Source organism: Mirounga leonina, unplaced genomic scaffold, assembly GCF_011800145.1.
Source record: "Mirounga leonina isolate KUSES-001 unplaced genomic scaffold, KU_Mleo_1.0 Mir_53, whole genome shotgun sequence".
In the NCBI taxonomy this organism is placed as follows: domain Eukaryota; kingdom Metazoa; phylum Chordata; class Mammalia; order Carnivora; family Phocidae; genus Mirounga; species Mirounga leonina.
The window spans coordinates 99888182-99900521 of record NW_023270807.1 but is presented as its reverse complement, the minus strand read 5'-3'; the positions used below and the strand labels follow the sequence as shown (position 1 = coordinate 99900521).

Here is a 12340-nt window from a genome sequence, read left to right as displayed (position 1 = left end):
CTTGAGATGTGCGTCTTATTCTCTATCCGTGCACAGAAGAGCTCAATTAAAAAAAGAGAGACACTGAAATGAGTGGACTTGGGAGGGGGAGAGCCTGATCCCACGAGCCGGGACGAGTCACCTGGGCAGCACCAGGCGGGGGCGACGCGAGGCGACGCTCGCCAACACGCTGAGGAGAAGGCGACCGGAGGCGGCTGGCAGGCTGCAGGCGGCGCGCGGGCTGCCGGCGGCCGGGCGGACAGAAGCCCCCAGTCCTCGGCCCCCGCGCAAGCGACGCCGGGAAATGCCTACATCCGGGAAACCTGCGGCGGAGTGCGGCGGCGGCGACACCGAGTGGAAGGCAAAATGGCGGCGGCGGCGGTGGACTGGTGCTGAGGGGAGAGCCAGGTCCCCGCGACCCTCGCGACGGGCCGCGTTGGCCCGGGGCAGCTCCCCGCCGTCTCTCCCCGCCCTGCCCCACCAGGGACACTTGGGGTCCTTGGGACGGGCTCCAGCCGCCTGGGCGACCGCCCTCGGGCCCGTGGCCGCTGTCCAGGAGCCCCGGTCTCCCCTGCAGGTAGGTCTGGGGCTGGCGTAGCGGGTGGGGCTCACTCTCTCCTCCCGAGACCGAGTGAGCGGGGCGGTGGCCGCCGGGGCCCACGCCCAGCCCCGCTGGCGGGGGTCCAGGGGCTGCTGCGGACGGGTGGGCCGGGCCCGGTCGGCCCGGTGCGGGCCTGATTTGGCTGGTTGCATGGACCTGAGCTGAGCCCTGCCCTGGGGAAGCGAGGGTTGGCCGCGCCCGGGGCTGAAGGAAGAGCCGCAGGCACCGCGGCCTTGGAAGTGCGGGTTAGGTTGGGGAGAGCCTGACTTGCTGGAGGCTTTGCGCGGAGTGTCTCCCGCTTCCACCCTTATCCCGAACACGGACGGGTCAGTGTTTAGGAAGGAAGGAAAGTGAAAGGTGGTTCTGAAAGAAAATTGCAGTGAAAGAGCCGCAGTTCTTTGCATCCCAGAGAGAGTCGGTCCTGGATTTACCTTGAAGAAAGCGTGGGAATTTCTGTTTCCAGTCCACTGTAATGTTAGCTTACGGTTCATAGTTGGAAGGGGTAGGAGGGATGGAAGGGTTTTTATGGAGTAGGACTGTGTACCTAAATAAAATGAAGGAAAGAAAAGGAAAGGAATATTATTTGTTATGACTTCAAAAAGAACTTGGATCTCAAAGAATGACTCTCCGGTGATTTGATTTAACCCCATTCTCTCACTTCTCCAATTGAAAGTTATTTTCTAAGAGAACAAGGTTTAATGTTGGTCGCCCCATATGTTACTATGACTTAAAAAATATATATCGCTGTGTAGACGTTATTCATAAATCTAGTGAGAAATAAGTAAATAAATACAGTCTCACACACAAATATTGTGTTACTTCACCCAGGATCATGAAGCTTGTCAGGCCTTTATGGATTATTTATTGAAGATTAAAATTCTTTATCAAATTTCCTTCATGAGGAAGAAAAGGTAGGACATTATAATTGGAATGAATGTTCTCTGCTAAGATAGCTACATTTGTGATTTAAGTAAGGTTATTTCTTTCCTTAAAATGTTCATAGGCAGGTAAAATGAGCTAGTTGATTCCCTCAGGCAGTGGAGGAATTTGACTGATTTTTAACAGTAAAAGTAGCGGCATTGTATTCTGCTGATCAGATGATGCTGCAAGAAACTGGATCGTGGCACATGCTGGGGAAGGCGCATTCTTTCTGTGCTTGAATATCTATTGAATATGCCTTGCCACTCTCCAAAGGCAAATTAAAAAAGTACTTCTACAATTTTTTTTTTTTGGTATGATAAAATTTAGAAGTGTTTTTTTTTTTTTTGGTATGAAAAAATTTAGAAGTGTTTTTTTTTGGTATGGTATCTGTTTTCTCCTATAGGTTGTTTTGTTTTTAATGATAGTCCTTGTTATTTTGTATAAATATAGCCTTGGAATAGATCTAACTCTGAGTATTTAGTTTTCATTCTAGATGTTATATTTAGATTAGTGGCTTTTTTGTAGACCACAAAGTTATTTAGTCATTGAACAACATTTTTATCAAGTGGAAATGGCATTTTTCAGCATAAAATAAAATATAGTGGTAGTTTTCACTTTTGATCAGCTTTGTAGAAAGCGAGTTGAAGAAACTGTCATCAGTAAGCAATAGAGTCTTGAATATTGCTGTCTAAGCAACTGAGACTATATGCTGCTCAGAAAGAAACAGTACATATTACTACTGTTGCTACTCTCATAACTGACTTAGTCAAAGCACTGAGACAGGCCATCTTTTTTTATAAACCTAATTCAACCAGAGGTAACACTTTGAAATCTTATTATGTAGTGGTACCTGGTTTTTCCCCAAGTTGAACGAGGTATCTACAAAAACTGTTTGGGTTTGCTGACATTTGCATATTTGATGAAGGTCTGAAGTTTCAAAGAAACGGAGGTTTTGTCTGTTCAGTTTAACCAATTTAAATGTTCCTTAAAGGAATGAGTGAGTCATGATCCCTGCCTTTAGGAAACTCAAGATGCAGGTTCTGATGAGAAGAGCGCTGGGCCAGTTCAGGATGTGTGGATTCTATTTCTAGTGTGACCTCCAGCTGGCTGTGTGAACTTAGGCCAGTTTATCTCTCTGGATCCATTTCCTCATCTGGAGTGTGTATGGGGGGGGGTGGGATATATATATTTAAGATACCCTATTCTCTATGAATTTGTGATCTAGTAGGAAAAATGAGACAACTACAAAAGTAGGGCAAAAACATAGGTTTTATTTGACCATGCAAAGTGCATTTACAGTTCAGAGAAGGCTAACAAACAGGCAGTTCAATGAAATCTTTGTGAAGACAGCATGTGAATGGCACCTTAAAAGTTGGGTATAATTTCTGTAAGAAAAATATATGGCAGGGCCTCTCCCAAGAAGAAACAGGATGAGTAAGGACATGAAGGTAGAAAAGCAGAGGTAGAAAAGCTGAGAGCAAGTAGTTTGGCTTGGTTAGAGTATAAGGTACACTGGGGAGAGTCCAGTGAGATAGTGAAAAGAGATAAGAAGATAATTGAGTGGGGCATTTATTCTATTTTTTTTTTTTTAAGATTTTATTTACTTACTTGACAGAGACACATAGCGAGAGAGGGAGCACAAGCAGGGGCAGTGGGAGAGGGAGAAGCAGGCTTCCCACTGAGCAGGGAGCCTGACTTGGGGCTCGATCCCAGGACCCTGGGATCATGACCTGAGCCGAAGGCAGACGCTTAACTGACTGAGCCACCCAGGTGCCCCAATGGGCATTTATTCTAAACATTTGACATGCACCATTGACCCTTGAACAACACAGATATGAAGTGTGCGGGTCCACCTGTACTCAGACTTTTTTCATTAAATATATTGGAAAATTTTTTGGAGATTTGCAACAAATTGAAAAAACAGATGAGGGCGCCTGGGTGGCTCAGTTGGTTAAGCGGCTGCCTTCGGCTCAGGTCATGATCCTGGAGTCCTGGGATCGAGTACCGCATGGGGCTCCCTGTCAACAGGGAGTCTGCTTCTCCTTCTGACCCTCCCCTCCTCATGTGCTCTCTCTCTCTCATTCTCTCTCTCAAATAAATAAAATCTTTGAAAAAAAAAATGAAAAAAACAGATGAATTGTATAACCTAGAAATACTGAAGAAAAAACTAAGAAAAAAAAGTTTTGTAAGAATATAGAGTATAATACTTAAAGTATATGTTAACTGTGTTTATGTTATCAGTAAGGCTTCTGGTCAACAGTAGGCTATTAATGGTTAAGTTCTGGGGGAGTCAGAAGTTATACTCAGATTTTCAACTGCATAGGGGGCTGGCACCTCTAACCTCCTGTGTTGTTCAAGGGTCAACTGTATTAAACTGCATTTTGAGCAAAATGCTCAAAATAACCCGATTAGATAGGACCATTATTGCCCACATTTGAAGATGAAGAAACTGAGGCACAGCTTGCCAAGATTACACAGCCAGTTAGTGGTAGAACTGGGATTTGTACTCTGCAGTTTGACTCCAAAGCTCTCTAACCACTAATTTAAAGGAGTCATTGAGGGTGACATGATCAGAACTATTTATTTGGAAGATTAATCTGGCACCAGTGTAACATGAGTTAGCGTGTTTCAAAGCAAAATAGCTTTTGAAGAATTCTTTTAAAAACTCTCTTTACTTATTATTAATTTGAATTTTCACATTTGCAATTAGCAAAGATTACTGAGTTTTTTTTTTTTTTTTAAGATTTTATTTATTTATTTGACAGAGGGAGACACAGTGAGAGAGGGAACACAAGCAGGGGGAGTGGGAGAGGGAGAAGCAGGCTTTCTGCTAAGCAGGGAGCCGGACATGGGGCTCGATCCCAGGACCCTGGGATCATGACCTGAGCTGAAGGCAGACGCTTAATGACTGAACCACCCAGGCGCCCCAAAGATTACTAAGATTTGTTAATGCCAGTGTTGACCATATCTTGTTGGTGGTTGGAATTATAAATTAGTACACCTTTCTGGAAGGCAATCTGACAATAAGTGTCAGAATTTTATTTCATTTCATTTTATTTTTTGGCATATCTTTTATTTTTTTTTCCCTTTTTCAAGAATTGTATTTTATTTTAAACTCCAGTGTAGTTAATATACAGTGTTATATTTCAGGTATATAGTATAGTAATTCAACAATTCCATACATCATCCAGTGCTCATCACCACAAGTGCACTCCTTAATCCCTATCACCTATTTTACTGATCCCCCCACTCACCTCCCCTCTGGTAACCATCAGTTCTCTATAATTAGAGGTCTGTTTCTCCATCCATGTCCTTGCAAGTGGCAAGATTTCATTCTTTTTTATGGCTGAATAATATTCCAGTGTGTATGTGCGCCCTACGTCTTCTTTATCCATTCATCTATTGATGGATACTTCAGCTGCTCCCAATTTGGCTCTTATAAATAATGCTGCTATAAACATAGGGGTGCACGGATCCCTTTGAATTAGTGTTCTTGTATTTTGGGGGTAAATACCCAGTAGTGCAATTACTGGATCTAAGGGTAGTTCTATTTTTAACTTTTTGAGGGATTTCCATACTGTTTTCCACAGTGGCTGTGCCAGTTTGCATTCCCACCAACAGTGCAAGAGGGTTCCTTTTTCTCCACATCCTTACCAACATTTGTTGTTTCTTGTGTTTTTGATTTTAGCGATTCAGATGTCAGGATTTTAAATACAAGCATATCTTGGAGATATTGCAGGTTTAGTTCCAGACCACTGCAATAAAACAAATATTGTAATAAAGCGAGTCAAATGAATTTTTTGGTTTTCCAGTGCATATAAAAGTCATGTTTACACCATACTATAGTCTACTTGATAGTGCAATAGCATTACATCTAAAAAGATAATATATATACCTTAATTAAAAAATAAGTTACTGCTAAAAAATGCTAACCATCATCTGAGCTTTTAGCAAGTCATAATCTTTTTGCTGATGGAAGGTCTTGCCTCCATGTTGATGGCTGCTGACTGATCAGGGTGGTGGTTGCTGAAGGTTAGGGTGGCTGTGGCAGTTTCTTAAAATAAGACATCAGTGAAGTTTGCTGTATCGATCGACTCCTCCTTTCATGAACGATTTCTCTGTAGCACACCAAGCTGTTTGATAACATTTTAACCACAGTAGAACTTCTTTCAGTATTGGAGCCAATCCACTCAAAGCTTGCCACTGCTTTCTCAACTAAGTTAAGAAACTCAGTTAAGTTTATGTAATATTCTAAATCCTTTGTTGTCATTTCAACAATCTTCACAGCATCTTCACCAGCAGTAGATTCCATCTTGAGAAACTACTTTCTTTACTCATCCATAAGGAAGCAACCCCTCGTCTATTAGAGTTTTATCATGAGGTTGTACCACATCTGTAGTTACTTCCTCCACTGAAGTCTTGAACCCCTCAAAATCACCCATGAGGGTTGGAATCAGCTTCTTCCACACTCCTCTTAATGTTGCTGTTTTGACCTCTTCCCATGAATTATGAATGTTCTTAATGGCATCTAGAATGGTGAATCTGGAACCTTCTGGAAATGGAAAACCTTTCTGGAAAAGGTTTGCCCAGATCTATCAGAGGAATCACTGTGTATGGCAACTATAGCCTTATGAAATGTATTTCTTAAATAATGAGACTTGAAAGTTGAAATGACTCCTTGATCCCTGGACTGCAGAATAGATGTTTGTTAGCAGGCATGAAAACAACATAAATCTCATTGTACATCTCCATCAGAGCTCTTGGGTGACCAGGTACATTGTCAATGAACAGTTATATTTTGAAAGGAATCTTTTTTTCTGAGCAGTAGGTCTCAACAATGGGCTTAAAATATTCAGGAAACCATGTTGTAAACAGATGTTCTGTCATCCAGGCATTGTTGTTACATTTATAAAGCACAGGCAGAGTAGGTTTAGCGTAACTGTTAAGGGCCCTAGGATTTTTAGAAAGATAAAGTCACCAGCTGCATTAGCCTCTAACAAGAGAGTCAGCTTGTTCTTGGAAGCCTTGAAGCCAGGCATTGACTTCTCTCTGGCTATGAAAGGCCTAGGTGGCATTTTCTTCCAATAGAGGCTGTTATACCTACAATGGAAATCTGTTGTTTAGTGGAACCACTTTTATTAATTATCTTAGATAGATTTCCCAGATAACTTGATGTACCTTCTAAGTCAGTACTTGGCTGCTTCACCTGGCACTTTATGTTATGGAAATGGCTTTTTTCTTTAAATCTCAAGAACCTACCTCTGCTAGCTTCAAACTTTTCTTCTGCACTGTCTTTACCTCTCTGTCTTCACAGAATTGAAGAGAGTTAGGGAGGGCCTTGCTCTGGATTAGTCTTTGGCTTAAGGTAATGTTGTGGCTGGTTGATCTGTTAACACAAACCCCCAAAACTTTCTCCATATCAGCAATAAGGGCATTTCGCTTTCTTATCATTCATGCATTCACTGGAGTAGCACTTTGATTTGATTTATTATTTTTTTATTTTAAAGATTTTTATTTTCAAGTACTCTCTACACCCAACGTAGGGCTCAAACTTACAACCCTGAGATCAAGTCACATGCTGTACCAACTGAGCCAGCCAGGCATGCCTGGAGTAGCACTTTTAATTTCCTTTAAGAACTTTTCCGGGGGGAGGGGGGCGCCTGGGTGGCTCAGATGATTAAGCGTCTGCCTTCGGCTCAGGTCATGATCCCAGGGTCCTGGGATCGAGCCTCACGTGGACTCCCTGATCATGCTCTCTCTCTGTCTCAAATGAATAAATAAAAAATCTTAAAAAAACAAAACAAAACTTTTCCTGGGGTGTCTGGATGGCTCAGTCAGTTGGGTGTCTGACTCTTGGTTTTGGCTCAGGTCATGATCTCATGGGATGTGGGATCCAGCCCCGCCTCAGGCGCCTTGTCAGTGGAGAGTCCACTTGAAAGATTCTCTCCCTCTGCCCCTACCCCTGCTCGCACTCTCATTCTTTCTCTCTAAAATAAATACATAAATCTTGGGGTGCCTGGGTGGCTCAGTCGTTAAGCATCTGCCTTCAGCTCAGGTCATGATCCCAGGGTCCTGGGATCGAGCCCCGCATCGGGCTCCCTGCTCAGCAGGAAGCCTGCTTCTCCCTCTCCCACTCTCCCTGCTTGTGTTCCCTCTCTCACTGTGTCTGTCTCTGTCAAATAAATAAATAAAATCTTAAATAAAATAAAATAAAATAAATACATAAATCTTAAAAAAAAACAACAACAACTTTTCCTTTGCATTTACAACTTAGCTAACTGGCACAAGAAAAAAGAAAATCTTGGGCGCCTGGGTGGCTCAGTTGGTTAAGTGACTGCCTTCGGCTCAGGTCATGATCCTGGAGTCCTGGGATCGAGTCCCGCATCGGGCTCCCTGCTCAGCAGGGAGTCTGTTTCTCCCTCTGACCCTCCCCCCTCTCATGCTCTCTCTCTATCTCATTCTCTCTCTCAAATAAATAAATAGAATCTTTAAAAAAAAAAGAAAGAAAGAAAAAAGAAAATCTTTAAAAATAAATAAATAAATACTGACTTTTGTATATACTCAATTTCAGAGATCTCCCCTTCAGGTCCAAATATGGTTCCTCTTGGTATGTCAGCTTTTGACATGCCTTCCTCACTAAGCTTATTCGTTTTTAGCTTTTTATTTAAAGCAAGAGAGCTGCAACTCTTCCTTTCACTTGAACACTTAGAGGCCATTATAGGGTTATTAATTGGTCTAATTTCAGTATTGTTGTGTCTCAGGGAATCAGGATGCCTGAAGAGATGGGGGAATGGCTGGTGGGTGGAGCAGTCAGAACAACATTAAATTTGCTGTCTTGTATGGGTGCAGTTCATGGTGTACCCAATCAATTACAGTAATAGTGTCAGAGATCACTGATCACAGATCCCCATAACAAATAAAATAATAACGAAAAGGTTTTTTGTTGTTGTTGTTTTTTAAGATTTTATTTATTTATTTGACAGAGACAGAGATAGCGAGAGCAGGAACACAAGCAGCGGGAGTGGGAGAGGGAGAAGCAGGCTTCCCCCCGAGGAGGGAGCCCAATGTGGGACTCGATCCCAGGACCCTGGGATCATGACCTGAGCCGAAGGCAGATGCTTAACGACTGAGCCACCCAGGCGCCCAATAATGAAAAGTTTTGAAATACTTAAAGAATTACCAAAATATGGCATAGAGACACGAAGTGAGTAAATACTGTTGGAAGAATGGTGTCAATAGACTTGTTCAAGGCAAGGTTGCCACAGACCTTCAATTTGTTAAAAAAAAAAAATGCAGTGTCTGAAATGTAATAAAGAGGAGCCAAATAAAACTAGGTATGCCTGGTGCTCACTTCGGCAGCACGTATACTAAAACTAGATATGCCTGTATGCATTCTTTTTGACGCAGTAATTCCAGTTCTGGGAATTTATGTATTTTTATTTATTATAAAATATATATAAATAAATATATAGAGTATATATAAATAAAATATATATAAATATTTATTTATTTTTTTAGGTAGGCTCTATGCCCAGCGTAGAGCCCAACATGGGGCTTGAGCTCAAAACCCTGAGATCGAGACCTGAGCTGAGATCCAGAGTCATACACTTAACCAGCTAAGCCACCCAGTGCCTGGGAATTTGTCCTAAGGGAAATGCTCAACAATGTTTGCACAACAGTTTATTGTTTTATTTTTTAATGAACTAGTTTTTATATTTACAAGGAATATGTTATATACGTGTAAGCTATGATCATAATAAAAAAAATTCATGAACTCTCCACCCATCCTCAGAACTAGAATATTACCAATACAGCTGAAGTTATCAATGTTTGAAACATCATAATAGCAAAAATTGGGAACAACCTAAATGCCCATGAGTAGGGGATAGATAAATTATGGTACATATACATGATGTATTCAGTATTTAGTTATTTAGAAAAATAAGGTTGAATTGTCATATTTTCTCAGTTTCAAGAAATTCTAAACAGTAAGTCTAAAACCATCTATTTAGTAACAGTATTTCAGGGAAAGAAATAGAAACATAGTTTTTTTATGGTCAATTTTTTCTTTTTTTAAAAAAAATTTTTATTTATTTATTTGAGAGAGAGAGAGCACAAGCAGGGGAAGGGGCAGAAGGAGAGGGAGAAGCAGATTCCCCACTGAGCGTGGAGCCTGCCATGGGGCTCGATCCCAGGATGCTGGGATCAGGACCTGAGACGAAGACAGACGCTTAACCGGCTGAGCCACCTATAGTTTTTTCAGGTGCCCCTATAGTTAATTTTTTCAATAATATTTCTTAAAAAATTTTTTTAAATTAAGTAGTCTCTGTACTCATTGTGGAGCTCAAACTTACATCCCAAGATCAAGAGTCATGTGCTTGGGCGCCTGGGTGGCTCAGTTGGTTAAGCAACTGCCTTCGGCTCAGGTCATGATCCTGGAGTCCCTGGATCGAGTCCCGCATCAGGCTCCCTGCTCGGCAGGGAGTCTGTTTCTCCCTCTGACCCTCCCCCCTCTCATGTGCTCTCTCTCATTCTCTCTCTCTCAAATAAATAAATAAAATCTTTATAAAAAAAAAAAAAGTCGTGCTCCACTGACTGAGCTAGTCAGGCGCCCCTAAACATAGTTTTTTATTAACCTTCAGTAGCATACATTTATCCAGTCAATTGTAGAACCCCCCCCCTTTTTTTTTGAATGGCAATAAAGTTTGAGTCAGCCTTATTCACATTCAGAAAAAATTCTGAAAAAATTCTGAATGTGAATAAGGCTGAATTTCTTTGGGCTTTGGGGTAGTTAACACATAATATGGGGACATACTACTTTTATTTTTTTTTTATGATTAAGTATATAATTTTGAGGCATATTGAAGAATACTAGGGTTTTGTCTTTTCTTTTTGCTTAAACTATTTTTTTCTTAGCTAAGTGAATTACTGCTGGAAATTGAACATTTGATGATGATAACTCAGACGACTTTGACAGTTGTTTCATGTCTGAGTGCATGTACTTTATGAATCTCTCCTACCTTTGAAAATTATGTGATCTCACCTAAATTTGGCAATTCTTTATACCTTTAATTGCATTGCCTGAGTACAAAATGCTACATCATAGAATCTTTTTGAAAAAAAGACATTTGACTATTAATCAAGGGTCTAGATTCAACTATATGTGGTGCTGCCTGTAAAAATAACACAGTTGGGGCACATAAGTGGCTCAGTCGGTTAAGCGTCAGATCTTGATCTCAGCTAGGTCTCCATCTCAGGGTCCTGAGTTCAAGCCCCACATTGGGCTCCATGCTAGGCATGGAGCCTACTTAAAAACACACACACAGAGTTGAGATGACAAGGAAATTTCACCTCGTATTTATGGTCAAATTAGCTATGTGCACTGTCTGCTGTTCCAGAACTTCTCTGCTTTGGAGCTGGCAAAATTTCTTTAAATATTGACTTTAAGGGGCACCTTGCAGGCTCAGTCAGTAGAGCGTGCAACTCTTGATCTCGGGGTTGTAAGTTCGAGCCCCACATTGGGTGTAGAAATTCCAAAATCTTGGAAGCCTGGGTGGCTCAGTTGGTTAAGCGACCAACTCTTGGTTTTGGCTCAGGTCATGATCTCATAGTCATGAGATCATTGAGCCCTGTGCTGGGCTCTGCATTAAATGCATAGTCGGCCTCAGATTCTCTCTCCATCTGCCCCTCCCCCTGCTCACTCAGGTGCTCTCTCTCTATAAAATAAAGAAATAAAATCTTCGGGAAAAAATAATATTTAAAAGTAAAATAAAAATCTTAAGGGGCTCCCAGGTGGCTCAGTCCGTTTAGCATCTCACTCTTGATCTCAGCTCAGGTCTTGATCTCAGGGTCATGAGTTCAAGCTCTGCTTTGGGCTCCATGCTGGCCATGGAGCCTACTTAAAATAGAAAAAAGAAAATCTTTAAAAATAAATACTGACTTTTGTATATACTCAATTTCAGAAATACTAGAATATGGAAAAGCATGTATCTTAGAATCAAGAAAACACTGTACTTACTGTCGAAAGATGTTCATAGTATTACATTATTCTTTTGATAGTATATTGGGCCCTAAGCGGCAATAGCTAGATTCACAGGCCCTGTGGCCCGTATGTCCAGTAATCTGCCCTTCAGGTACAACTATGGTTCCTCTTGGTCCAGAGACTTGTTCAGTTATCTTTGCTCTCACTCTTTGTCCTCCTCTCCATCTCTTCTCACTCATTCACTCACCACTAAGTACACAGTGGTATAACAAGAATGGCAGGGCCTTAGTAAGCACTACTGTTAGAAAAGGAGAATAGGAAATAGCAGCAATCGCTGTTCTGTAATAATTTTGATACCTCTATAGACAACCATAGGTCTTGCAAGCAACCAGCCTTGGAGGTAGGGATTTTCCTTAATTGGACCTTAATCCAATTATATGGAAAGAACTCCCTCATTCATTGTTCTCTGTGACCCTTGGCCATAGTTCCTTCCAAGAACCTCCTTGGGGTTCTTTTTCCGATTATCATCCTTGGCCACATAGGGCTGTGTGAACTTTGGGAGACTAGTCCTCTTTGGAAGGTGCAAATCTTCTCATCTAGAATATGCTTCATGGAAGTTGGGAGCCCCAGGGGTTTAAATTGTGAATAGTCAAAGGCTTTTTTAGTCTCAGCTTGAGTAGTTTTTTTAAAAAAAATTTTAACTGGGGCGCCTGGGTGGCTCAGCCCTTAAGTGTCTGCCTTCGGCTCAGGTCATGATCCCAGGGTCCTGAGATCAAGCCCTGTGTCGGGCTCCCTGCTCTGAGGGAAGCCTGCTTTTCCCTCTCCCCCTGCTTGTGTTCCCACTCTGGCTGTCTCTT

At 41.8% G+C, this 12340-nt stretch overlaps 1 protein-coding gene across 3 annotated transcripts in view; it reads left to right on the top strand.

Annotated features, from left to right (window-relative positions):
* Window positions 1-314: 314 nt before the first annotated feature.
* Window positions 315-12340, top strand: part of LATS1 (large tumor suppressor kinase 1) — a 51731-nt gene continuing 39705 nt past the window's right edge. Inside the window, exons 1-2 of one of the 3 annotated variants that reach the window (XM_034990993.1) lie at window positions 315-556; window positions 1409-1491. The gene's annotated coding sequence lies outside the window, so the exon portion shown is untranslated. Of the gene's footprint in view, window positions 557-724; window positions 1492-12340 lie in introns of those variants that run through there. The other 2 variants (XM_034990991.1, XM_034990992.1) reach the window with 2 other exon arrangements.